The sequence below is a fragment of the Macaca nemestrina genome, chromosome 15 (assembly GCF_043159975.1).
Source record: "Macaca nemestrina isolate mMacNem1 chromosome 15, mMacNem.hap1, whole genome shotgun sequence".
Taxonomy (NCBI): domain Eukaryota; kingdom Metazoa; phylum Chordata; class Mammalia; order Primates; family Cercopithecidae; genus Macaca; species Macaca nemestrina.
The window spans coordinates 117459525-117484000 of NC_092139.1; the positions used below are offsets into that span (position 1 = coordinate 117459525).

Here is a 24476-nt window from a genome sequence, read left to right on the forward strand (position 1 = left end):
GCTGCTGGGCCAGCCTCTCCAGGCCTCTGATGATTCTGGGGCCACCTAAGTCCACGTTGCCTCAACCATCTGGAGGCGCCTGGACCAAGCCAGGGCCCGCGCCTGGACCAAGCCAGGGCCCGAGCCTGGCAGAGGAAGCAGCTCCTGTTTTCGTCTCAGAGTCAGAATGTCCTTCTCCATGCAACACTCACACCCTGTCCCGGCTAATTTTTGTATTTTTAGTAGAGACGAGGTTTCTCCATGTTAGTCAGGCTGGTTTCGAACTCCTGACCTCAGGTGGTCTGCCCACCTCAGCCTCCCAAAGTGCTGGGATTACAGGCACAAGCCACCATGCCCGGCCTTCAGTTCAGTTCTGATACTGTCTACCTGGAGATAGCATCAGAGCCACAGGTTGAGGGCTCAGTCCCCAAGACTCTCCCCACTTTCGATGCCAGTTACAAGCCCTGGGTTGTTTTGCTTGCGCTTCTGACTGAAAGGCTATAAATCAGGGTTCCCAAATCCCTTCCTTGGGTTAAGAAAATTAATAAAATTTGCTGGAGGGCTCACAGCACTCAGGGAAACAGTTAATTACATTTCCCGGTTTATTATAAAGGATACTACAAAGGTCACAGATGAAGAGATGCGTAGGGCGAGTTGTGGGGGAAGGGGTGTGGAGCTTCTGTATCCTCCTCGGCCACATCACCTTCCAGGTACCTCCATGTGTTCAGCTGTCCAGAAGCTCCCAGAACCTGTCCTTTTGGGTTTTTTTGAAGGCTTCATTATTTAGGCATGATTGGTTAAATCACTGACCATTGGTGATTAGCTCAACTTCAGCCCCTCCCCTTCCCGCAGATTGGAGGTGGGCTGATATTCCCAAACTCTCATCCTGCCTTGGTCTTTCCAGTCACCAGCAGCCATCCTGAAGCTACCTAGGGGATGCCAGACATCCGTCAATTCATTAACGTACAAAAACACACTCATCACTTTGGAAAGTCCAAGGATTTTAGGACTTGTATGCCAGGAAACTAGATGGAGATCAAATATACACTTCATGGTGTCACAGCCTGGGATAAGGGAATGTTTTCCTGGAGGAAGCATCAGATAATTTGAACTTGGAGATACCATGAGGCAAAAATCCCGCTGGGAGCTGCCCATCTAGCCTTCAGCAGGGTCAGCACCACCACCCACTCCCCACCGTCCTTCCCAGGCCCAGGCCCTGAGCCCATGCTTTCCCAGAGGAATAAAGGTGTTCCCCTAGGACTCAGACCCCAGTCCAAATGTCAATGGTCCCTTTTCTTTTCTAGGATTTGCAAAGAAAAGAAGAGCTTACCCTTACCAGCTGCCACTGGAATAAGAGGTGCCAGGTTGTCCCTAGTAGGAGGAGGGACACCTGTCCCCAGAAGATCCCATGTGCCCAGTAAGAATGGCCATCTCAGTAGGCATTGGCCCCGGAGCTGTCCTTGCTGCTACCTCCTTCCAAGGGCAGCCAGGAAGGGGCTGGGCTGACCCCACATTTGCACAGTTTTCCAATCACATGGTACAATTATTCTTTCACTTGGGGAAATTAGTCAGAGGCCTGAAATCAGGCATTGACTGGACCTCAGGAAGCTGCCATCAAGAATAATCAGGTAAAGAACTAAGGTCACAGATTCTTAGGAAGGAATAGAAGAACCTGAGAGTGATGACGTATCGCCAACAGCTCACTTTGGACTAAGAACAGGGTCTTTTCTCTGGTTACAAACCTATTATTTAAAATGTCACGACAATGAATTTGAAAATTTACATGCAATAGAAAATGTCTTAGATAACTCACCAAAACTGACATAAGAAAAAGAAAATGTAAGTAGCCCGATATCTATCTATTAAATATATTATATCTTATTTAAAACCTTTCCACAAAGAAAACTGTAGCCCCAAGGGACTTCAATGAATTCTGCCAAATAGTTAAGGAAGAAAATGCTGATCATATCCAAACTCTTACAGAGAATTTTAGAAGCATGAAAATGCTACAAGTCATTTTTGAAGCTATTGTGTCATTGATACTTAAGTAAGACTAAGAAATTACAAGAAAATTGAAATAAAGGCCAATCTTCCTCATAAACTTGGATGAAAACTCCACAGCAAAATATTAGCAAACCAGACCTACTAATATAGACAAACAGGAATGTATCACAAATACATCTGGGAGTGTGTTCATCTAGGAATGCAAGGATGGTTTAACATTTAAAAATCGATCCGTGGGATTTGTCACATTAATGCTGAGCTGAGGGGTTCACCACATGAAAAGATTCCTGGAAGGTGAAAACATTCCTTGCCTCCCACTCTGTTGACAGATGTTGATGGCAATCAACCGGCCAACAACCTGTGGAGAAGCAAGGTGGAAACTGGTGGGCTTGGTTGACTGGGGAAAAAATGGCCAGAGGAAGAAGAAGGGAGACAAGGAGGAGGCATTCTCTAAATCTCAGGAAAGCTCCCAAATGCTTCCCAAGCCGGGAATCCAAGACCCACACCTCCCACCATGGGCATTGGTCCCCAAGACCCCTGTCTCCTCAGCAGCAACATTACCCTTAAAGCCCAAATGTAATCAGGTTACTTCCCAATTGAGTGAAACTTTAATTGCAGAGGATGAACCCAAAATCCTACTCGGCCTCCAAGACCCTCGGCAAAATGGCACTACACTGCCCTCCAGAGTTACCCACCTGTCTACCTGTGGACCCTCAACCCCCCGAACACTCATGTCCTTGGGAACTTTGATCACGCACACCCACCTCTCACACTCCTGCCTCACCCGACACCCACATATTTCTCTTCTGAGTCAAGCCCAATCCTGCCCTCCCTGGGTGCCCTGCATGTCCACCCTCCTGTGTTAGGCCCCACTGTGTCCCAGCACCTGTTCTCAGGCCAGCTCTTCCTCCAGTCCTGGCACCGCACCTCGGTTTTGCATCCCCAGTGCTGGGTACATATGTGATGTCCTCATCTGTTTGGGCTGCAGCAGCAAACTACCATAACTTATAAACAGCAGACGTTCATTGCTCACAGCTCTGGAGGCTGGGAGTCCAAGAACAGGTGGCCGGCAGGCTCTGTGTGGTGGGGACCCACTTCCTGGCTCATAGATGACATCTTCTTGCTGTGTCTTCCCATAGTGGAAGGGATGAGGCTCCTTGGAGAAATGGTTGATTGCAGGCCTGGGGTAGGATACAGACCTGGCGCCTTGAACATCTTGTTATAGCAGAGAGAAAAGAAGCCTTCAGTGACAGCTGCATCACATCAAAAGGATTCAAAACTCCATCTTGTAAAATCTGCTAGTTCAGAACGGTAAGAAAGAAACCCCACTGTTCCTAGTTTTTTGAAAACCAGTAAATAAAAAGGAAGAATCAAGCCCTAACCTGACTTTCCTGCACAAACGATATCTTGAAGTAGTCAAGTGGTCAAGGAGGGAAAGAGTCTCCTGAGAGAAGAATTGCAGCCCTGCATGGGGAAGGAGCAGTGGAATCATTGCTCAACCCTTTACAAACTCCAGCAGCAATGGTGGGTCTGGACACTGACCATCAACAGCAGTCATGTGGCCAAGGGCCTGCCGGGCACTGAGTGCACCCTGATGAAGAGCACAGGACCACCGTGGGCCATGCTGCTCCCCAAAAAAAGCCATCCTGAAGCCCACCAGGCCCATGATCTGACTGTAACCTCACAGGGAATTCAGGGCAGAAGAATGCATCTGAAATCAGCACCACAGAATGCAACCAGCAAAATCCTCAATGTAGAGAAATCAGCAGGCCCAGCGACGCGGCCTCCTCAACGTGTTCCAGAGAAAAAGGAAGGAAGAGAGCTATTTCCACAGAACTCTGAGACACACCCAAGACCCGCCTGCCAAGGCAGCCCGAGGCCAGGCTTGGGCCCTGACCAAACCAACCAGCACATGAGATGGGAGACACCTGGGGAAATGTGGACACTGACCGGATATTTGTTGATAGGAAGAAATTGTGGGCAATTTTAGAGGTGGGAGTGATACTGCAGTTGCTTTTAAAAAGGAGTTTTTGTCTTTCAGAGATACAAACTGGAATGCCCCACCCATGAAATGCTGAGCTCTGATGCTTCCTGATGTTCCAACAAGAGGAGCTCTGAAATGAGCGCGTCCGAAGGCCCTGTCAGAGGGGGATGGGTAGAGCGGGTGATGGTGCAATGCTTTTTCTAAATACATTCGAATTTTTTCATAATAAAAGGCTCTTTTTAGACAAAGCTCCAGGAGGGGCTCAAACCAGCCCAGCTGGGATGCGGGCCCCTCTTGGCCCATGCTCTGTGGCCGGGCAGAACACAGGTCAGCCCTGCCCGCAGACAGGCCGACCCCAGAGCCCCGCCAGGCTGGGCCTGAAGTCAGCACCACGGACAGCTCTGGCCGGGCGGCGAGGAGGAGCCCCTTCGACGTGGAGGCCACGGCTCCCCGGCCAGCTCCAGCCTTCCCAAACAAGAGTTTTCTCAAACTCGGGATTCCGAAAGAATTTATGGGGAGACACAGCCCCCTATTCGGATAACATGGTCAGAAGGGCTTTTCCCAGAGAGCGATTGAGCGGGGCACGGCTCAGAACAGCAACGTGGCAGCCACCGTGGCAAGACCCAGTGGGCTCTGAGCCGTGGCTGGGGCCAGGGCTTTGCCTAGGCTGCCCTGAGAGAGAATTCAGAAAGCTCACTTCCTAACTGCAAACGTCTTTTTACTGAACTCATTTCTAATCCTCACGGATACCAAGAGCTGCTTCCACTAAAGCCCCCTCTTCCTCCCCGGGTCACCTGGCACCTCCTCCCAGAGGCCTCGGACACCAGGACAGGGCTTCTGAAACCAGGACTGAGGCAGCTGCCAGCTCCCAGGCTGGGGCTCTGGGTCTGGTCTGCGGGAGGAGGCCGAGGAGGCTGAGGAGGCCGAGGATGTCTGAGTTAAGGGCCAGAGACTCGAGGCAATATTGATTATGCATCTTTATCACACGAAATCAAATTCCCTCCACAGAGAGCTTGAATTGCCGGGAAGAGCCACAGAGTCAACACGACAATCACATACCCCATCCTCGGCGGAGAATTGGAGATTGTATATATTTATTTGGAAAAGGCCTGGGCTACTTGTGGCATCCTGCCAAGACAATTTGAAAGGTATCAACAGTTTAAATGACATTTTCACCTTCAGCAAATACATCTCTGCCTGCTCAGGTCAGAATGGGACGCTATCCTGCCCGGGCAATCTATGATACAGTCGCGTCAGAAATAGGTGTCAGCTCTCATTACATTCCCGAGGATAAATCCCACTTATCAGGGCCTGCAGAGTCCCAGGCCTCCTGACATCCCATTTCAGACAGCGGCCTCCCAGCCCCGCCCCTCCTCTCCCTAAGAGATGCCTTTGGAGTTTTCAATCACTGAGCTCCTGCTGGATGGGAGGAGACGGGCAGGCAGCCTGAGATTTTCGGGGCATGGTGGACAGGGCGCCCTGTGTTATCAAAGACACCTCGGGTGATCGAGCCCCCAGCCTATCTGCTCCCTTGCTGGAAGGTTTTCTATTGTCAAAGAGAAAGACTCTGTTGCTCAGAGGCGTGAGTCTCCAGGTCATAGTCTCAGCTACCCCAAAGGGCATCTTCCCTAATCCCAGGGGCAATGAACTAAGAAGCACAGGGAGCCGTGGAGTTATGGAGCCCCCAGGGAGCAAGAGAAGTGGGAGAGCACAGCCGGCGGAATCCTGAGAGTCAGACTTTGCAGGTGGAGGGAAGTCTGAAGGGGCAGATGAGGGTGTGTTTGTAAAGCATCAGACGCCTGCTGACTCCACCAACCCTCCCTTCCCCAAGGGCCCTGCACTCTCAGGTGCTTCCTCCCTCAGCCACTGACCACACAGCCACACAGATGCATTCCCTGGTGACCCATCCCAAGGCAGAGACCAGCACCCACCACTACCCAGGGGCACTGGAGGAAAGAAATCCCCAAATCCCACCCACAGCCAGTCACCACTCGCTGGGCGCAGAGAAGGAGAGTGCGGAGGGGTCCCCGGGGCCTTCCTCCTCCTGGTGGGTGCTCAGGCCAGACACCCTGGCCAGGTCCTGGAAGCGTCATGCTCCAGTCCACCTGCCCCAAGGGCCTCCCTGGAGGCCACTGTCCTGAATTCAGTGTGAGGCGCATGTGCCTTTCTGCAAGGCCCACTTTGCCGTGGGATGTGGTCTGGTTGGAGACGCTGGAATCTTGGCTTGTGGAGCGCAGGGCATCCAGGAGGCAGTCGAGGTTGGCACAGCCAGAGCTCCTCAGCACAAGTTCAGCCTGCACCAAGGTAGGGAGGGCTCGGGGCAAGGGGTGCAGGCTGCCAGGATTCAGGCAGGCAACCCTCAGTCTAGCACCCCAGAGAGGCCTGTCCTCCCCAAGAAAGCCCTCGTCGAAGCCTGGCAGTAGCCCGAGTGCAGGAGAAGCCTCTGGAGAGGCCCAGGAGGATGCCAGAGGAGCAGGCAGGGCTGGGGTGGGGCCTAAGCCAGGGCCACACCCAGCGCTTGTCTCTGCTGAGACCATCAGGACCAGCCTCACCTGAGGCCGCCAAAGCCTGTCGTGGAGTGAGAGACACCTGCTCCCATTGCAGGTGCTGGGCTGGCGTGAGGCTCCGAGGCCTGGACGTGGTGGCTTCCTTCCGGGACAGGCTCTGTCTCTAGCTCCTGAGTGACTGTGAGTGTGGGCAAGTCTCACCTCTCTGAATTTTAGGTTTCTCATCTAGAAAATGGGAACAATAGCTAACGAAGGCTCAAAAGGGTCTTTCCCGAGCAATAAAAAGGCCAGCTCTTGAAGAGGCCGTCACAATGCTATACCTCACACACTTAGTAACAGGACCACAAACACCTGACACAGGAACTGATCTAATTTCCAGTATAAACAGACAAATCCCCAGTTATGGTAGATTTCAACATGCTCTCAACATGCCCTCACAATTACTGAGAGAACAAGTAGACCAAAAAAGTCAGTGAAGATAAAGAACACTTGAACAGCACTATCAAACAATGTAACCGAAATAACAGTTCTAGAACATTCCACAACAAGTGTAGAATTACATTCTTTCCAGGAACCATGGAACACTCACCAAGGTGGGCTATGTTCTGGGCCATAGAATAAGTCCCAACATGTTTAAAAGGATGCAAATCATTCTAAGTCTCTCCTGTGACCATATTGAAATTAAATTAGAAATCAATAACAGAAAGATATCTAGAAAACCTTCAAGTACGTGGAAATTGAGTAACACCCACTTTGGAATAACCCATGAATTGAAGAGTATTTTTTACTGAATGAAAATGAAAATACAACATATTAAAATGTGTAGGATGCAGCTAAAGCTACTCAGAGAAAAGTTCATAGCACTAAATGTATTAGAAAATATAAAAGTCCTCAAATCAATGGCCTGAGGTTTTACCTTAAGAAACCAGGGCCAGGGAGCTGGCAGGAAGCTAACATATGAATTAAAAGTATTCAGTATAAAAGAAAAAGATCAGAGAGAAAATCAATGAGATAGAAAAAAGAAAAAACAATAGAGAAAATCAGTAAAACCAAAAGCAAGGTCTCAGAGAAGATCGATAAAATTGTAAATCTCTATCCAATTAATAATGAGAAAAGAGAGAGAAAACAAATAACCAGCACTGTGGGAAGCCAAGGTGGGAGGATCGCTTGAGCCCAGGAGTTCGAGACCAGCCTGGGCAACATACTGAGATCCTGTCTCTAAAAAAAAAACAAAAATAAATTCATAAAAATTTTAAAGACATTTTTAAGCATTGAAAAGACAATCCACAGCCCAGAAGAAAATATTTGTAAATTACAAATCTGATAAAGGAATAGTAAGAAAAATAAACACACAAAAAGTTTGAACTCATATGTCACCAGATATACAAATGGCCAACAAGCACGTGGAAAGATGCTCAACACTGAGTCATCAGAGAAATACAAACTATGAGGTATCTCCAGACCACACCTTTTCGAATGCCCAGAACTCCGACACGGGCTGTAGCAAGGGCTGGTGGGAACTGGGGGCATCAAGAGGCAGATACCCTGCTTGCCGCTCCAGCACTTCGGAGATGAGTTTCGTGGTTTCTGCAGAAGTGGGGGGGACGCACCCATAGGACCGGGCCATCCCGTGGCCAGTGATCTCCCAAGAGGGGTGAATGCATGTGTCCAACTGAAGACACGCACGTGTTCACAGCAGCTCCCCTTGTAATAGCCAAATCCCAGAAATAGCCCAATGTTCCCAATGGGAAAATCATAAACAATGTTTACTACAGCCAGGCAGTGGAATACCACTCAGAGATAGAAATAAAAGACTTATGACTGATACACAAGATGACATCCATGAATTTCAAAAACATTAGGCTGAGTGAAAGAAGCCGGATGGAAAAACTAAAACCCTGCAAGGCACACGACTCCATTTGCATAAAGCCCTGAAAAGGCCCCTACACGGCCTGGCATGGTGGCTCACACCTGTAATCCCAGGACTTTGGGAGGCCGAGGCAGGTGGATCACAAGGTCAGAAGTTTGAGACCAGCCTGGCCAACATAGTGAAACCCTGTCTCTACTAAAAATACAAAAAATTACCTGGGCGTGGCGGCCAGTCCTGTAATCCCAGCTACTTGGGAGGCTGAGGCTGGAGAATTGCTTGAATCCGGGAGGTGGAGTTTGCAGTGAGCTGAGATTGCACCACTGCACTCCAGCCTGGGCAACAGTGCAAGACTCTGTCTCAAAAAACACGGTTGGGGGGGCCCTACACCCTGCACTTAGGGCAGTGCTTACCTGGGGAGGGGTGTGGGGAGGCGGGTGGGTGAGGGAGGGCGTCTGCAGAGGGGCACAGAGAAGCTTCAGGGGGCGACCTGTTCGTTCTTCCAGTGGTGGGCATGGTTTCACGTCCAGCCTTATCAAAGTGCACCCTGCTCAGTCCTGAGCAGCTCCTGCGTGTCCGCTACACACGGATAAAGCCAGACCCGACTCCTCACTGGGCACAGGGCACCAGCAGCATCCCAGATGCTTTGGGGATCCATGAAAATGTTTTCATTTCTTTTAAAAGGTGGCAGAGTGTGACCCTGGAGACTCAAAGCAAGTGTTTTAAAATGTGGGGGAGTGTGACCTGGGAGATTCAAAGCTAGTGTTTTAGTTTTTTCTCACATTGGAAAACAAAATGAAAACTTCAGGGCCCATGAAAATCTGTTGAATTCTGCCTATAACGGGGAAAAAATAAGATGTCCAAAGATTGAGCTATGTCCAAAGTAACTTTTAATGTTGATACTATTCTGAGGCGAGGAGCTCACAGTGGCCAAAGCACCGTGGGTGGTGAAAGTCACACTGCAGCCCTAGGGAAGGCTGTTCTGTGTTTTGTGTTTTCAGGATCCCAGCACGGAGTGTGCGGTTCCGGGAGCAGGGTTGGCCGGGCAGCAGAGGCCAGCGCAGCCCTATGCTGGCGATGAAGGGTGGCCTGTGTCATTGGGGTCCTCAGGCTCCCACCAGCACCCACAGCCTGACCTCACCTGAAGGTGGCCCCAGACCCCTTGCAGGCCTCGTCCCCAAGGCTTGGAGAGGAGAGGCCAGCACACCTCAGAGCCGGCTGGGGAGAAAGGTGCTTGGAATCCGACGTTTTATTTTCCCAGGCGTTTGGGTAGTCCTCGGTCTCCCCTTGCTTGCTTTTAATTTGTTGTTGTTGTTGTTGTTGTTGTTGTTGTTTAGAGACAGGTCTCGTTCTGTTGCCCAGGCTGCAGTGCAGTGGCTCAGTCATGGCTTCCCGCAGCCTCCACCTCCTGGGCTTAATCGATCCTCCCACCTCAGCCCTGCGAGTAGCTGGGACCACAGGCACACACCACCATGCCTGGCCATCAGCTTTTTGATTTTATCAGAGAACTGACCTGTAAAGGGAAGGAAGCAGTGCCTGTGGTTTAGGAGAAGACACCACCACGTAGGTCACCAGATGCCGTCTGCGCCATCTGCCCGGAGGGCCCCAGCAGAGGGTGGATCCCACTGTGACCCGGTTGAACATCCGCATGAAATACATCAGGCCGTGTCCGGCCGTGGCCCTCTCTACCCTCACAGAGATGAGCCTGAATCCATTGACATTCACGTCTCCTTTACTGAGTCTCCCAGAACAGCCCTCCTTCCTCCTCCCAGAAGTCTCCGATTTCCTCCATCGCTGCTGCTGGTGCTGCAAACCTGGGGCGCCCCTGAGTCCCCATCCTCGGCACACCTGCTGCTCTGGGGAGGCTCTCTGTGAATGGCAGACACTCTGGGCTCCCTTGCTGGGCTCCCAGCACCTTTGAGAAGGAAGACGTGCGTTAGCAGCAGCATCTCAGGACAGGGGAGGGGAGGGGAGTGCCCCAGGGGCGGGGCCCGCTGCTTGTGACGCTTCCCACTGCCAAGCCCTGTCCCCAGCTCTTTCTCCCCAGTGCGAGAACGGCCCCAGCACAGAGCCTTTGTTCTGGGCAGGTTCAGAGGAGCATCCGGCCCAGGGAAGAGGAGGCCCAGTCAGGTGGGGCCCGGCAGCCCCGAGTGACCAGAGCCAGGACGATGGCAAGGGCCTAGAACGGAAGAACATGAAGACCCAGGGTCAGGAAGGGAGGGCCAGCAATGCCACCTGAGCAGGTGTGCGACCAGACCAGACACAGGAACGAGGGCTCCGGGCAGGTGCCAGAGTGGGCAGGAGCCACACGCACTTAAATCCACACACTTCACACAGAAACACTTAGGCACATGCATGTATGACACATACCTGTGGTAGTGTATGACCCCTGTGTATGACACACACTACACAGACACACACCACACAGGCATGCACGCAATATGACATGTCTACACACACACACAAGGAGACACATGCACACAACTTAGGCACACATCACCCACGAGGACATGTGGTACACATGTTCACACCACACAAGACATACAGTCATCCCTCCGTATCCGTGGTGACGGGTTCCAGAACCCCCCACAGACACTAACATCCACAGGTGCTCACGTCCTTTATAGAAAACAGTGCAGCATTTGCTTGAAACCCAGGCACATCCTCCTGGATGCTGTCAATCATCTCCAGGCCCCCTGTGACACCGAGTCCGATGTAAATGTTATGTAAACAGTTGTTATATGGCACAGGTTTTCTAATTTGTTTGTATTTTTTTAATTGTTGTTTTGTTATTTTTTAATTTTTTTGATATTCAGTTAGTTGAATCCACAGACAAAGAGCCCACAGATGTGGAGGGGCCGTCGTATACACATGTGCGCACATGCACAGACACATGAACACTCACACACACACCCAAACAGCATGACACACGTACACACATGTGTCCACACTCACACACACACACGCCCTGCAGACCCGGGGACTTGGCTGTGCCCTGGGGTCCACCTGAGGGTGGACGCTGCCCGTCCGCCCTCCCACATAGCCACGGTCACTGCTTTCGGAAGTGCTCATGAAAACCTTCTGCGCACGAGAAGCAGCAGCCGAGCCACCTGGAGCCCAGCAAGCCTGTCCCTGGAGGCCGAGGCCGATCGCCATAATCCACAGTCCTATTTACATCTTGATTTCATTCTGGGAGCCGCGGCTGCCGGCATTTGCATAACTCACGGCCGGTGTCGTGCGCCCTGCCCCAGGGAACGCAGACCGTCTCCTCCCCATCAGGTCTAGGACCCACCTGATTGGCAATTTGATTAGGAGACAGAATAATGCCAGGCAATAGAGTATGTAATTTATTTAAATGGAACAAAACGTGACACGCTATCGCTGGAACCCGGGACCGCACCTGTAGGAGCTTATTTGACACAAATTGAGATTTCAGGGTTTACAGGTATTGCAAATGAAAACTCCCCACAGGGTGTCAATAAGAGTTCAATGGTTCCTTTTATTTGGTTCGAATTAATCACAAAATAGGGAAAAAGTAGGTTCTATTTTTTGAAGGTTTTTTTGAATAAAATCATTCTAAGAAGCATATATTTCTTCCGGAGATATAATTAAATTTCCAAATTGCAGTTTCCAGCTCTCACCCTCTGCAGTCAGTGCTGGGAAGGAATCTTGCTAATATTCAGGCACCAGGAAAGTTCTCACTCAGTTCCTAGCCCGGCAGAGCCATTGTGCCCTCTCGGGAGCCACAGAACACCCATGAGGACAGTGCCTGTGGCCTTCAACCAGAAGCCCAGCCTGCACCTCCCCTCCGCCTCCCCTTCTTCTCCTTTCTCTTCCTTTCTTCTTCCTGGCAAACTGCAGAAATACCTTGCTATGAGCTAGGCCTGGACTCCTATCTGTGCAGCCACTCACGGTGGACGGTTGCATCCGTCAGCCACTGCTGTGTAACAAGCATCCCACGCTCAGTGGCCTGAAGTGATCAAAAAGGGAGTCCTGCTCACACCTTTGTGGACAGCTGGGCAGGTGTGGTCTCAGCTGGGTCCACTCACGTGTCTGAGGTCCGTCCTGGGTCCCAAGGCGGTTCTCTCCCACGTCTGGGGGTCAGCGGGGTGCCAGCTTGCCTAGGATGGCCTCGACTGGAACAAATGGGCACTCCTCTCTCCTCTCTCATCCTCCAGCAGGCCAGCCCCCGGGTCTGGCAGGGGTCTGAGAGAGCAGAGACGTGCAGGTCCCCTTGAGGCCCCAGACGACAGCACATTCTTGTTTCCCCCACAATCTATTGGCCAAAGTAAGCCTCAGGTCCGGCCCAGATTCAAGGCATGATGAAAGAGCCTCCGTGTCTTTTGGGGGGCAGAGCTGCAAGGTGACAGGACAGAGGGTGTGGGTCCTGGGAGACCTTTCTGTCCTCCACAGCCGAGTGACTGCAGTGGGCCCCAGAGCTGCGTCCCCTGGCCTCAAAAGCAGAACAGCCATTGCTGCCCCACTGCCCACCCTGGTGCCTCTTCCCCAGACCGCACGTCTGAGTCTGGGGCCGCTGGAGAAGATGGCATCATAGCCCAGCCAGCCTGGCACACATGACGATGCTCACGGCTGGTTGATCCCGCCTGGCACACGTGGCGATGCTCACGGCTGGCTGATCCCGCAGGAACCACAGGGAAGCGGCTGATTAAAGGCATCTCAAGGCAAATACTTGTAAGTGGCAAAACTGCCTGGGGAAGAACAGTGAGTCCACTCTGGTCCACCTCTAAATCCTCCACTTGCTCAAAGCCAGGGCCTCAAGCTTTTAACAAGTTGATCTGCTAAACACATCTCCCCGTGAAGACCCAGGAGGTCAACAGCAGTCTCGGCTCTATCCACGGTGGTGTCCTCCAGAGCCTCCTGACGGTATAAACCGGAAAGGTCTCAGTATTACAGGGAATAAGGAATTCCTTCTCTTCGATGGGCCATCAGTAACCCTGCACTTAAAGTTAATTTCCAAACTCACGCGAACAGCAGGCTGCGGGCATCCGTCTTGCCCGCGTTTCATGAGACAGGAACACGAGCGTCGCCTCTGAACATCGCTGCCACTTAGAGGGGCATGAACTAAATTAACCCACAGAATCAGCGTCGTGGCTGAGGGCTCTTCTATGAAATGTCTGTAAATAGGTTCGATGTGTGTGTTTAACATTTGCCTGCTTGACCACGAAGGCAAGGAGTGGGCGTTGTCACGAGGATGAACATACTGAGAGGGAAAGAGTCGCCACCTCGCAGTCAGGTATTTCCGAGAAAGAGACGCATGAAACGTATGTGGTTTTTCACATTCGGAGAACGTGACGACTCTAAGAAGCTGACTGGATAATAGTGGGGAAAGCTCTGAGCATAGGTAGCAGGAGTGCGCCCGGCATCTGCCGGTAGCTACACGGGCTCCTGGGAGAATCACCTTGACTAAGCGTCGATTTCACAAAGCTCCCAGGTCCAGGAGGGATTTCCGCCTCTGCCTCCCTTTGCGGCAGTGACTGTTCTGGGGAACTGGCCTCAGGTGGCCCCTCTGCCCGTGGCGCGGCTCCAGGCGTGAGTCCTGCCTGTGCCCAGGGTCCCGCAGGCCCCGGCTCGGTGTGGCTGGGCATGGCTGGGGGATGGGCCCAGGCACAGGCTCCTGTCCTTGGGTGGAACCCAGCAGCCCCCACCTCCAGGACTGGACCCCTCCAGGGGCCTGCACTTCCCAGCTGAGCAGGTAGGGAGGCTGCCACGCAGACGCTGTGGTTGGAGCAATTCCAAAGCACAGGCTGCCGTGTGAACAGGAGGCGAGGATTAAACGCAGAAACAAGAAGTTCTCTCTCATCAAGCTTGGCAGTGACACACAAGGTCCTTCTTGGCAGAGTTTAGCTCTTGTGCAATGAGAAGTTCTCTGCGTAGAGGGTGGTGATGACCACACAATGACGGGCCTGCACCTGGCACCAACTGACTGTATGGAGGCCTAAACATGGGCAAAATGGGGAATTTTATGTATTTTACTAGAATTTGTAAAAGTCATAATGAGCCCAGTCTTTGCAGCAGAGGTATGCCCAAGTGCCCTGTTTTCTTTTTTTTTTTTTTTGAGACGGAGTCTCACTCTGTTGCCCAGGCTGGAGTGCAGTGGCACAATCTTGGCTCACTGCAACCTCTGCCTCCCGGGTTCAAGTGCTTCTCCTGCCTCAGCCTGCTGAGTAGCTGGCATTACAGGTACATGCCACCACACTTGGCCAACTATTTTGTATTTTTAGTCGAGACAGGGTTTCACCGTGTTGGCCAGGATGGTCTTGATCTCCTGACCTCGTGATCTGCCTGCCTCAGCCTCCCAAAGTGCTGGGATTACAGGCGTCAGCCACCACGCCCGGCCAAGTGCCCATTTTTTTAAAAGTCCCTCTGATGGTCGCCCACTCACATGAAGACAAGGCACTGAGTGCCCACATCGGGAGTAAAGCCAACGGCCCCAAAGGAAGCAAGCAGGGCTTGTGGGCACCTGAGGCCACATGAGGGAGATGAGTCTGTCTATTTCCTCTCTGTGAATCTGGGTGGGTTACGTGCTGGGGCACCAGGTCAGACGTGCTCCTGGGTGGGCCCCCAGCCTGGACTCCAGGGCACCCAGAGCCTCTGCTTGCCCATCCTGGGACCCCAGGGCCATGGTGCAAAGAAGCCCCAACTGGACTCCCGGGTGGAGAACTAAGGGCTCAAACCCCCAGCTCTGCCAAAAACAACTGGAGACTCCCAGAAGCAGAGCTGCCTCGCTGCCACGGGGGCCACAGAGCGACCTGGCTCACCCACCCAAAGTGCCAGCCCTCCGAGTCCTACACAACAAAAGCTAACTGATTAACCGATAAATGTGAAAATTTAGATAGCAAGAACAAATATAGAGAAAATGTACAAAAGTGATACAAGAGAAACGGAACATCTCAATGATCTTTTATCTGTTAAAGAAAACGAACCTTCGGGCTGGGCTTGGTGGCACACACCTGTAATCTCGGCACTTTGGGAGGCCGAGGCGGGCAGATCACTTGAGGTCGGGAGTTCGAGACCAGCCTGGTCAACATGGTGAAACCCCGTCTCTACTAAAAATACAAAAATTAGCCGGGCATGGTGGCAGCTGCCTGTGATCCCAGCTACTCAGGAGGCTGAGGCAGGAGAATCGCTTGAAGCCAGGAGGCGGAGGTTGCAGTAAGCTGAGACCATGCCAGCCTGGGTGACAAGAGCGAAACTGCATCTCCAAAAGGAAAGGAAAGGGAAGGGAAAGGGAGGGGAGGGGAGGAGAGGGGAGGGGAGGGGAGGAGAGGGGAGGGGAGGGGAGGAGAGGGAAGGGGAGGGGAGGGGAGGGGAGGGGAGGGGAGGGGAGGGAAGGGAAAAGAAAAGAGAAAAGAAAAGAAAAGAAAAAAAAAGAAAAGAAAAGAAAAGAAAAGAAAGAGAAACTTCAACCTAAAACTTTCTCACAGAAAGTCTCCAGGCCAGGTGGGTTCCCTGGTGAAATTTTTCAAACATTCAAGAAAGAAGTAAACCCAACACACTGAATGATGCCAGTGTAATCTTGGTACCAAAAGCTGACCAAAGGAAAAGTGGCTATGGGGCCAGCCCTCATGAGCAGACGTGCAAATCTAAACAGGTGTCAGCAACCGGGCCCAGTGATGTCTTAAAGGATCTTGAACTGCAGCTAAATTATTTGTCTTTTCTTTATTAATTTTTCCAATATTGAACAAATACTCTTTCACTGACACTAGTCCTCTATTTAGCCACATATGAGCTTTTAATTTAAATTACTATGTTTTGTTTTTAACATTTTGGCTGGGCGCAGTGACTCATACCTGTAATCCCAATGCTTTGGGAGGCTGGGGCCGGAGGATCAGTGAGCCCAGAAGTTCAAGGCCAGCCTGGGCAACACAGTGAGACCCATCTCTACAAAAAACGTTGGGGGGAGGCGGGTGTGGGATTACTGGGATTACGGGCTGGGATTACAGGCTCACGCTTGTAATCCCAGCACTTTGGAAGGCCAAAGCAGGCACATCACCTGAGGTTGGGGGTTCGAGACCAGCCTGACCAACATGGCAAAACCCAGTCTCTACTAAAACTACAAAATTAGCCAGGCGTGGTGGCACATGCCTGTAATGCCAGCTACTCAGGAGGCTGATGCAGGAGAATCACTTGAACCCGGGATGTGGAGGTTGTGGTGAGCCAAGATCGAGCCACTGCACTCCAGACTGGGCAAGAAGAGTGAAACTCCATCTCAAAAAAAAAAAAAAAAGAAAGAAAAAGAAAAAATTAACCATGTGTGGTGGCATGCACCTGTGGTTCCAGCTGTTCCGGAAGCTGAGGCAGGAGAATGTCCAGGAGGTGGAGGCTGCAGTGAGCTGTGATCACACCACTGCATTCCAGCCTGGGCAAAAAAGTGAGACCCTGTCTCAAAAATAAATAAATAAATGATTTCTACTTTGTTCTTTGTCTAGCCAGTTGTTCTTGTTCCTAATACTCTGTTCTTGTTTTATGAATGAAATCTTTTTTCATCTCTCTGAAGATGGAATTTTGAGCGGACTCACTGTGAAGCTCTGACTACTCTGATTACCTCTGGTTTCTCAGCTGTGACTCCTCCTGTCTGTTGAGGCAGCAGCCTCTTTCCAGAGCGGGACTTCTTTGGATGTTCAGGGATCCTGGCTCCTGGGGTTTCTCTCCCGCACGTGCCCAGGCTTGAAGAGGCCGCTGTCTCCAGCACTTTCACTGCTCTGCTCTTGCCCTTCAGGTTGGATGTCAGTGCCTTGAGTTACAAACCTGTGTCGGGGGCTCTATCTGTCACCACAGCCGGACACAGTGACACACACCTGTGCTCTCTGATACTCATGGGGCTGACGCAGGAGGATGGTTCAAGCCCAGGAGTTGGAAGCTGTAACGCACAGTGACTGTGCCTGTGAAGAGCCACTGCCCTCCAGCCTGGGCAACACAGCAAGCCTGTGTCTCTAAAAAAGAAATATATATATATATATATATATACACACACACACGCACATATATATATGTGTATATATGTGTATATAAATGTAGCCACAGCTGGTAACGCAGTGGGTTGAATAGTTTCCAAGATGTTCATCCAGAACCTCAGACTGTGACTGTATTTGGAAATAGATTCTTGGCAGCTACGAGTGATTAAGTTTAGATGAGGTCACACAGGAGCAGGGTAGGCCCACAGTCCTACAGTCCTATGACTCGTGTCCATATAGGAAGCGGAGGGGACACAGAGAGGAAACAGGTGCCCGGGAAGACGGCCGTGTGCAGACAGACACAGAGATCAGAACGATGCAGCCACAGACGAGGACACCTGGGGACACCGGGGCGGGAAGCTGGAAGAGGCAGGAAGGAGCTTCTCCCGGAAACCGCTGGGAACGCAGCCCTGCCCTGAAGTCAGACTTCTGGCAGAGAATAACATGTTTCTGCAGTTTTAAGCCCCGCAGTATTGGGGTCTTTGTTCCGGCAGCCCCGGGGCACCCTATGGACACCCTGCCTGAGGGCGCCACTGACCCTCCCCCCCCCCGTTCTGTGCCCAGGCGTTTGTCCCACCCGCACCCTGTGGACACCCTGCCTGAGGGCAGCACTGTCCCCCCGGTTCTGTGCCCAGGTGTTTGCCCCGCCCGTCCTGTCCTGAAGGATCCTGACCGGGTCCCTGTGGCAACACAGTTGGTCCCTGTCCCCACAGAGCAGCTTCAGCAACTCGCATGACATCAGGCGCCGCAACCTCGGGACCCCAGTGACCAGGAGAAAAGAGACTTGTGCATCAGCAGAACCAGCATTTTCCAGAGAAACTCCAGAACAAAAAATATATGCAGGGCATTTTGGAGAAGGAGAAACGGGAGTTGAGACCTGTCAGAAACAGCAGGAGTCAGGGACCTGCACCTGCAAACCGTCGCCGCTCTCTCCCCCTCCACGGGAGCAGGAGCCCGCCTGGTGTCCCCCACCGCGCAGGGGGCAGGGAGGGCGGCCTCCCACGTCGCAGCTCCGGGACCCGGGCCCGTCCCCTGCTCCAGGCAGCTGCAGCCTCACACCAGCCGCCGCCGCAGACAGCCGAGCCCGGCCCGACGCTCATTCCTGGAGCTCCTGCTCCCTCCTCCGGGCTCCCCGGGAACTGGGCCCGGACTGCGCCGGCCAGGCCTCTCCCTGCACCGAGGCGCTGGGTGCTGTTTGCAGAGACACCCAGGCCGGCCCGCCCCGAGAATCGCCTGGGAGCCCGGCCAGGTGGTCCCCACGCCTCCCTGGCCTGTCCCAGTCAAAGGTCCTGATTTATGGGGGGATTTTGTAGGACTGGAAACTGCCTGGCTGAGGGAGTGGGGGGAGGACCTCACTCCACTGTCTGAGGTCTGGCTGCTGATGGCTTTGAAGGCTCCCCTCTCCCTCTTCCCTGGGCCCCACACCGGGCGGGGCTCCCTTTAGTGCCTGTGAAAGATTCCAAGTACAGAAGCCCCTGGCATCCCGGGGACCCCCCGCCCCGTCCCGGCCCCACCCCAACCGCGATAAACCCCGGCCTTTGGACCGGCTCCGGCGGGGCGGGGGGGCTCCTGCTCCCTGGAAACCTCAGTGGTGTAGGGGATGGGACGTCCTCACCCTCCTGGTGTGCAGGTGGCATCTTCAGTGTTGACATGCGAACGAACATTGGGCAGGGGTCTCTCCTGTCCTTGCAGGGTGACCGTCACCGGGATGCCCCGTCTCCAGCTGAGCAACAGCTTGTGCGTCCCAGACCTGAACCGCGAGTGGAGATGGCACCTCTGTGCCACCGCAGGACTCCCCCCGCTGCCTCGGCCGCCCAGGCCCTCCTGGGAGGGATCCAAACCGCTGACCAGGAATCACTCCTGAAAACCGGAACCCGGGTCCGGGGGTCACACACAGCCAAAGGGACGGCCTGGGTGTGGGAAGGACGGAGGCCACAGAGCCCAGCTGTGAGGGCATCATCTGGGCTCGGAGCTCAGCCGCCCTGTCCCCTGACCCCCTGCAACTCCACATGTCAGGCGGGTGGTCTGGTTTTATCCCCAGAGCACCGTCCGGGAGAAAACCAAGGACACAGCTGGGTATGAGGAGCACGGGCTCCTGGTTCAGAATGAGCTTAGACAAAAGAAGGTTTATTGGCTGGGTTTGGCTTTCCGTCTGTTTATTTGCTTTTGTCTCTGGTGTAAATGTCATGAGGAGGCTGAAAACTGAGAATTAATTAGGAATGGTCCTAAGTTACTAGTGTCTGAAACTGAAGGGGAAGTCCAGGGTGGACCCAATGCTAAGTGGCTTGGAGGCTTCAGGAATGGCTGGATCCAGGAGCTTATGTGACATTATCAGATCTCTCTCTCTTTCTGTCTCTCCTCTCGCCCTGTCTCCCCTTCTGCCCGCCGCCATCAGTGCCCATGAACCTGCTTCTCTTTGAGTCAGGCCAGGCCCCTGGACCCTCCTGACCCACAGTCATGAGGAAGACGCTCTCCCCACAGCCAGCTTCATGCAGACTCCCCAGTTGGCCCTGCTGGAGCAGGAAGATGAAGCACCTTCCCTGGCCAGCCATGGACCAAGTGGTGGCCCCTGGGACCAGGAGGCGAGGGGGTCCTGTGATGACGGCGTGAGTGCAGCGCAGCTGCCCTCATGAAAAAAAAGAAGACTTCAGGCAAAGATCTAAGAGACTCCAGAGTCTACAGTACCCCAGCGCCTGGGGGGGATGCAAGAAACACACGGCGTAGAGTTCAACTCAGCAAGAAGGGGCGGCACGGCTCAGAGTGACGGACCCTCACACCCACCGCCTGCCTCCCACCACCCGATGCCCACGACAGCTGGGCAGGCTGGGCCGGGGGAGGTCAGCGTCTCGGACGATGGTGCTAGGCCACCTGATTAACCTTCGAGTCCGCCGTAGTCTGCTGTGTGGAAAGGTTACTCAGCACTGGGCTTTTGCAAGGATTTCACGCGTTGGTTCCTGATTAGAATCTGGCCCCAACCACAGGCCTGATGAGGCTTTGCCCGGCAGGCCTCAGAGAAGCTGCCCTCCCCACGCCAGGCTTCAGCAGCCAGCGCATCACAGCATCTGCAGGGAGCCGCAGTCCCGGGCCCAGCGGCCACCCCAGCCCCAGCCGGCCAGGCTCCCACTCACGTCCAGAGTCCTAGGCCAGGCACCAACATCCAGAGGCCTCCTTAGCGGGGTGGGGGTGGCAGCTGAGCCACTTTCCTCCCCTCACACCCTTCCTGCCCCTGGCCCCAGAATGTGTGTTTTTAGAAGCACTGTCTTGCTGTGTTGCCCAGGCTGACCTCAAACTCGTGGCCTCCAGTGACCCTCCCGCCTGGCTTCTCCAAGTGCTGGGATTGCAGACGTGAGCCGCCACTGTGCCCGGCTCTGCCAGGAGCCTCTAGTTGGCGGCTCCTCCTCTTGAGGCAACCCCCACATCTGCACTGCACCCGGTCAACCCTCACCCGTCCCCTCCGTGGGAGGAACGGGAACGGGACACGGGAGCCGGTGCCTCCCTCTGCCTCTGGTCTGTGGCCACAGTGGTGAGTAAAGGCTTGACGGCCGCGGTCAGCCTGGCTGGTCCTCCTCACTGCCCTCCCAGACACCTCGTGGCTCAGCAGCATGTAACAGCCTCCGTAAGCCCCAGCGCAGGACGCACTCTCCAGGTAGCCCTGGTCCCAGGCCTGAGCCAGCCCTCTCACACCAAGCTCAGGCCAGCTCCCAGGAGGCACCACTGCCCTCCACCCTGGAACAAGAAACCGCAGCCACCGTGAGATTCCGGCTCCCTGCCCGCAGCCCGTCGGCCATCCGGTCCCTTCCTTCCAATTTTGTCCAGCACTGCCCCAGCCCGGTCCTCCCGGGCCCTGCTTGTGCCCATCCCCACAGTGCCGAGGAGACGCCTGCCCAAAGCCGACCTCAGCCCTCTCACGGTGGCCCCCAGTGCCCGTTTAGAGAGCGAGTGAGTTCTTCGGAGGAAAAGGAGAAGACGTCTGAGGCAGCCTCTGCAGGGCGAGTGTTCTGCGGGGCAGGTGTGGGGAAGCTGGGAGTGGTCCCAGCCCTCGTTGGGAGGCCTGTGGCAGCCCTGGCTCTGGAGTCGTCAGCCCTCCCTCCTGGGAACCAACAGCTGTCTGTGAACTCTGACCTGGCAATTCGGATGTGGCCGAGGGGACCGTGTGTTTGGAATAGGGGTCTCCATTCCTCCGTTAACTGGAGACGCAGTGGGGACAGTCCCTGAGACCCCAGGGGAAGGGACGCCTCACAGGAACCAGAGCAGAGAAAACACAGGCCTGTCTGAATCCGCTTCTAGCATCTCAGTAATTCCAGAACATCAAGCAGAGCTCAGCCATCAGAGGCAACAGCTGAGGCTGGAGGAGGTCCTGCTTCACCCCGAGAGGTTTCCCCGGCCCCGTGAACCGTTGTTCTGAAGAAGTTCCCCACCTCCTTCCCCGCTCCCCACAGCCCCAAGTCGTGAGCAGCTTCCCCCGGGTGAGAGACACCCCTCGGCCTCCACTCACCCTTTAACGTCGGTTTCCTCTGCACGGGGCACAAAACGGGCTGCTCAGCGGCTGTTGATTTGTTTTCTGTGGAATTTGTTGAAGAATCATGTAAAATGGACACTTACACGGGAAAGTAAATTTAAACCTTCAAAAGAAAAGTATACACCAACCTGGCTGGGGTTGAGGAGGCCCTGCATTCTCTCCAGTTGTTGGCTGTGTTAGTCAGAGTTCTCCAGAGGGACAGAGCCAGGGGGTCGTGTGCAGGGAGAGGTTGATTATTAGAGATTGGCTCCCATGGTTAAGAAACTGAGAGCTCACCATCTGCAGCTGGCGAGCCGGACACCCAGGAGAGCCGGACACCCGGGAGAGCCGGACAGCCGGGAGAGCCGGACACCCGGGAGAGCCGGACACCTTAGGGAGCCGGACACCCGGGAGAGCCAGACACCTTAGGGAGCCGGACACCCAGGAGAGCCGGACACCCGGGAGAGCCAGAAACCTTGGGGAGCCGGACACCCGGGAGAGCCGGACACCTTAGGGAGCCGGACACCCGGGAGAGCCGGACACCTTAGGGAGCCGGACACCCGGGAGAGCCGGACACCTTAGGGAGCCGGACACCTTAGGGAACCGGACACCCAGGAGAGCCGGACACCCGGGAGAGCCGGACACCTTGGGGAGCCGGACACCCGGGAGAGCCGGACACCTTAGGGAGCCGGACACCCGGGAGAGCCGGACACCTTAGGGAGCTGGACACCCGGGAGAGCCGGACACCTTAGGGAGCTGGACACCTTAGGGAGCCGGACACCCAGGAGAGCCGGACACCCGGGAGAGCCGGACACCTTGGGGAGCCGGACACCCGGGAGAGCCGGACACCTTAGGGAGCCGGACACCCGGGAGAGCCGGACACCTTAGGGAGCCGGACACCTTAGGGAGCCGGACACCCGGGAGAGCCGGACACCTTAGGGAGCCGGACACCCGGGAGAACCGGACACCTTAGGGAGCCGCACACCCGGGAGAGCCGGACACCTTAGGGAGCCGGACACCCGGGAGAGCTGGACACCTTAGGGAGCTGGACGCCCGGGAGAGCCAGAAACCTTAGGGAGCCGGACACCTTAGGGAGCCGGACACCCAGGAGAGCCGGACACCTTAGGGAGCCGGACACCCAGGAGAGCCGGACACCCGGGAGAGCCGGAAACCTTGGGGAGCCGGACACCCGGGAGAGCCGGACACCCGGGAGAGCCGGAAACCTTGGGGAGCCGGACACCCGGGAGAGCCGGACACCTTAGGGAGCCGCACACCTTAGGGAGCCGGACACCCGGGAGAGCCGGACACCTTAGGGAGCTGGACGCCCGGGAGAGCCAGAAACCTTAGGGAGCCGGACACCCAGGAGAGCCGGACACCTTAGGGAGCCGGACACCTTAGGGAGCCGGACACCCAGGAGAGCCGGACACCCGGGAGAGCCGGACAGCCGGGAGAGCCGGACACCCGGGAGAGCCGGACACCTTAGGGAGCCGGACACCCGGGAGAGCCAGACACCTTAGGGAGCCGGACACCCAGGAGAGCCGGACACCCGGAGAGCCGGAAACCTTGGGGAGCCGGACACCCGGGAGAGCCGGACACCTTAGGGAGCCGGACACCTTAGGGAGCCGGACACCCAGGAGAGCCGGACACCCGGGAGAGCCGGAAACCTTGGGGAGCCGGACACCCGGGAGAGCCGGACACCTTAGGGAGCCGCACACCCGGGAGAGCCGGACACCTTAGGGAGCTGGACGCCCGGGAGAGCCAGAAACCTTAGGGAGCCGGACACCTTAGGGAGCCGGACACCCGGGAGAGCCGGACACCTTAGGGAGCCGGACACCCGGGAGAGCCGGACACCTTAGGGAGCCGGACACCCGGGAGAGCCGGACACCTTAGGGAGCCGCACACCCGGGAGAGCCGGCCACCTTAGGGAGCCGGACGCCCGGGAGAGCCAGAAACCTTAGGGAGCCGGACACCTTAGGGAGCCGGACACCCGGGAGAGCCGGAAACCTTAGGGAGCCGGACAGCCGGGAGAGCCGGACACCTTAGGGAGCCGGACATCTTAGGGAGCCGGACACCCAGGAGAGCCAGACACCTTAGGGAGCCGGACACCCGGGAGAGCCGGACACAGCCGGGAGAGCCGGACACCCGGGAGAGCCGGACACCTTAGGGAGCCGGACACCCAGGAGAGCCGGACACCCGGGAGAGCCGGACACCTTGGGGAGCCGGACACCCGGGAGAGCCGGACACCTCAGGGAGCCGGACACCCAGGAGAGCCGGACACCTTAGGGAGCCGGACACAGCCGGGAGAGCCGGACACCTGGGAGAGCCGGACACCTTAGGGAGCCGGACGCCCGGGAGAGCCGGAAACCTTAGGGAGCCGGACACCTTAGGGAGCCGGACAGCCGGAAACCTTGGGGAGCCGGACACCTTAGGGAGCCGGACACAGCCGGGAGAGCCGGACACCCAGGAGAGCCGGACACCCGGGAGAGTCGGACACCCAGGAGAGTCGGACACCCAGGAGAGCCGGAAAGCTTAGGGAGCCGGACACCTGGGAGAGCCGGACACCCGGGAGCCGGACACCCGGGAGAGCCAGTACTGCCAGCTCCAGGCCTGGTCCGAATCTGAAGGCAGGACAAGCCCACGTCCAGGGAGAAGGCTCCACACC

At 55.1% G+C, this 24476-nt stretch overlaps 1 long non-coding RNA gene across 2 annotated transcripts; it reads right to left on the reverse strand.

Moving 5' to 3' along the window:
- Positions 1-1944: 1944 nt before the first annotated feature.
- On the reverse strand, positions 1945-22176 carry LOC105489774 (uncharacterized). 2 transcript variants are annotated; one of them, XR_003019881.2, is made up of 4 exons: positions 21964-22176; positions 21812-21877; positions 2870-3198; positions 1945-2341 (listed from the first exon to the last, which is right to left on the reverse strand). It is a non-coding gene; the product is annotated as an uncharacterized lncRNA (long non-coding RNA). The 2 variants fall into 2 exon arrangements; XR_011614252.1 differs by lacking the exons at positions 1945-2341; positions 2870-3198 and adding an exon at positions 9192-10256.
- Between the last annotated feature and the right edge of the window lie 2300 nt (positions 22177-24476).